The 3,609-nt window shown below is 38.3% G+C and overlaps 1 protein-coding gene across 1 annotated transcript in view; it reads right to left on the minus strand.

Moving 5' to 3' along the window:
• Nucleotides 1–3,609, minus strand: part of LOC109343557 (nuclear poly(A) polymerase 1-like) — a 19,266-nt gene that overhangs the window by 9,399 nt on the left and 6,258 nt on the right. The window lies entirely within an intron of this gene.

Consider the following 3,609-nt stretch of genomic DNA (forward strand, 5'->3'; position numbering starts at 1 on the left):
ATGACATAGGCATACCCAAATTATCCCGTCCATTAGTCCTGTCTCCATATCGAATCACGGTGAATTTTGCCATATCAATCATGACTAGTTCATCAATGATCACTAACATTGACACAACTAAATGACATAGATACATCATGAAATGTGTAGCATGAAAATCACATAAATGTGATCTGTACATGTCAATTTTCAAATGGTCCTACTTAACTTTAATGAGATCCTTAACAATAACATAAAACCTTATTGTACAAAGTATAATGACAGAATACCATACTGAATGATTAATCAACTGATGTTTGAATACAAAATATTTATACATAATACCGGAATTACATAGAACATAATAAAAGTGTGCACTTTCTAACTCCCACTAAACCAAAGAATCCTCACACTGAAGAACACCCATGTGAGCAGTATGCTCATGCTTGATAGCTTTTGTGAGAGGATCCGCAATCATGGAGTTAGTGCCTAAGTGTTCTATGGAAAGCTGTCCACTTTGTACCTTCTCCTTAACAACTAGGAACTTAATGTCGATGTGTTTCGACTTTGCCGAACTCCTATTGTTGTTGGAGAACAAAACGGCTGATTTATTGTCACAGTATAACTTTAGTGGTCTTTCAATCTTTTCCACAATCCGCAGCCCAGTAACAAAATTTCTCAGCCATGATGACTGAAGTGATGCCTCATAACATGCTATATATTCTGCTGCTATGGTGGATGAAGCTACAAGGTTTTGCTTGGCATTACTCCAAGAAACCGCACCACCAGCTAACAGATAAACATAGCCCAAAGTAGATCGTCTACTATCTTGGCATCACGCAAAATCGAAGTCAGAATACCCAATGATCTCTAATTGGTCTGATCTCCTATATGTGAGCATATAGTCTTTTGTTCCCTTTAAGTACCCCATGACCCTTTTGGCTGCTTTCTAATGGTCCATTCCTGGATTACTTATATATCTGCCTCAAACCCCAACTATGAACGCTATATCCGGACGCATACATACTGGAGCATACATAAGACTCCCTACAGCTGATGCGTACGGGACCTTTTCCATTTCCTGAATTTCCAGATTTCCTTTAGGGCACTGATTGAGACTAAATTTGTCTCCCTTAGCAACTGAAGTATCCATTACTTTACAGTCCTGCGTGCCATACCTTTTGAGCACCTTTTCTATAAAGCTCTTTTGTGATAATCCAAGAATACCCCGAGATCTGTCTCGGTGTATCTGGATTCCTAATACAAATGAAGCTTCACCAAGATCCTTCATTTCAAAATTACTGGATAGAAATGTCTTGGTTTCTAACAAGGTACCCACATCATTAGTGGCAAGCAGTATGTCATCCACATACAAGAGCAAGAAAATATACTTGCTCCCACTGAACTTGTGATACACACAATCTTCAACTGAATTCATCTCAAAACCAAAAGAGAGAATCACCTCATGAAATTTGTGGTACCATTGACGAGACGCCTGTTTTAGCCCATAGATGGATTTTGTCAATTTGCAAACCATATTCTTTCGGTCTCCCGTTACAAAGTGTTCTGGTTGCACCATATAAATCTTTTCATTAATGTTTCCATTTAGAAAAGCTGTTTTGACATCCATCTGATGAAGCTCCAAATCATAATGTGCTACAAGAGCCATGATTGTCCTAAGAGAGTCTTTCGATGAAACCGGAGAGAAAGTCTCTTTATAGTCAATCCCTTCCTTCTGAGTAAAACCCTTAGCTACAAGACGTGCCTTATACCTCTCCACATTACCATTAGAATCCCGCTTGGTCTTAAAAATCCATTTGCAACCAATGGGTTTCTTACCTTCTGGTAATGGGACAAGTTCCCAAACTTTATTGTCTTGCATGGATTTATACTCCTCTTTCATTGCTTCAATCCACTTTTCCGAATTGGAACTTTGGATGGCTTCACGAACGTTTAATGGATCATTGTCCATTAAGCCATCACCCTCATGTTCCAAAAGAAAGCAAATGTAATCATCCGAAATTGCATTTCTCCTTTCTCTAGTGGATCTACGCAAAGCTATAGGCTCTTGCACCTCTTGTCCATGTTCCTGAGGGTTTTGAGTTTGTCCTTCATGAATTACTAACTCACCTTGAGCAGGGAAGGTTTCATCAACTATGTCCTGAGGAGGTTCCAAATTTGCTTCTTCAAAAGCAACCATATGAATCGCATCTGGAATAGATACAGATTCTTCCTCTAAGACAAAGTTTCTAACCTTATCTTCCCCCTCAAACTCAACATGTACTGTGGGACTATACCATATTCCTCTAGGTATTTGGCAAAAGGCCCTGGATGTTGTTCACCTGAACTGTCATATCTACCGTAGTATTCACCACCACGGTCAGATCTGACGCACTTAATCTTTTTGCTGAGTTGATTTTCAACTTCAGCCTTAAAAGTTTTGAACACGTCCACCGATTGGGACTTTTCATGAATTAGAAAAATGTATGCATAACGAGAATAATCGTCTATGAATGATATGAAGTATGCATTTAACACAAACATTAAGGTTTGTGAAGTCAATGGAATCCAAAATCCCATCTGACACAAGACGCTCAATTTTCTTTTGAGAAATGTGACCTAGGCGCTTGTACCATAATGCACATGAATTATGATTTTCAATTTTACGCTTAGTACCACGTGATTCCACATTCAGGGTTTCGCTATAATCATTTATGATATTCATCATATAAAGGTTGTCATTCAACATAAGTGAACCCGTTCCATTAACATTTAAATTTAAAGACAATTTAACCGAATTGTTTCTAAATGAACAACAATAACCAAATAAGAAACAGAAATAAATTTCGTCTAAAAGACGGTACAACAAAAGTGTCTTTCAAATCCAAATAGAAACCAATATACAACAACAACCTAAAATACCCTATAGCTTCCACTTCTACGGATTTCCCATCGCCAACATAGATGTATCTTTCAACATGATTAGGCTTTCGGTAGCTCAGGCAACCCTGCATTGAAACACTGATGTTAGAAGTTGAACCAGAGTCTAACCACCAGGTGTTTCCAGGTACTAAAGCTAAATTGACCTCAGAATAGACCAAAGCAAGAAATGAACATTTCTTAGCATGCCAGACGTGATACTTTACACATTTCTTCTTTTGATATCCAGTTGCTTTGCAAAAGAAACAGACATCATCCTACTTTTCTTTTGCACTGGACCCTTAGCAGCTTCATTCTTGGGCTCTGAAGTGATTTTCCTTTTGCCCTTGTCTTTAGAAGTAGTAACATAATGGGCACTTTTAGTCCTTTCTCGCTTCAGCCTTTCCTCTTCTTACACACAAAACGAAATGAGCTCATTTAGAATCCATTTCTCCCTTTGACAATTATAAGAAATCTTAAACTGATTGAATTGTGCAGGAAGTGAAAGCAAGACCAAATGAATGAGTAAGTCTCCCGACACCTCAAGCTTAGGGGCCTTAAGTTTTGATGCAATGTTGGACATTCCCATAATGTATTCCTTTATGTTTCCCTTGCCTTGATACCTCATGGAAATCAAGTTCTTTAACAAAGTACTTGTTTCTGCCTTATCGCTCTTTGCAAGGAAAGCTTTGGCACTATTTATCTCATCCG

The sequence above is a fragment of the Lupinus angustifolius genome, chromosome LG03, assembly GCF_001865875.1.
Source record: "Lupinus angustifolius cultivar Tanjil chromosome LG03, LupAngTanjil_v1.0, whole genome shotgun sequence".
NCBI classification, from domain to species: domain Eukaryota; kingdom Viridiplantae; phylum Streptophyta; class Magnoliopsida; order Fabales; family Fabaceae; genus Lupinus; species Lupinus angustifolius.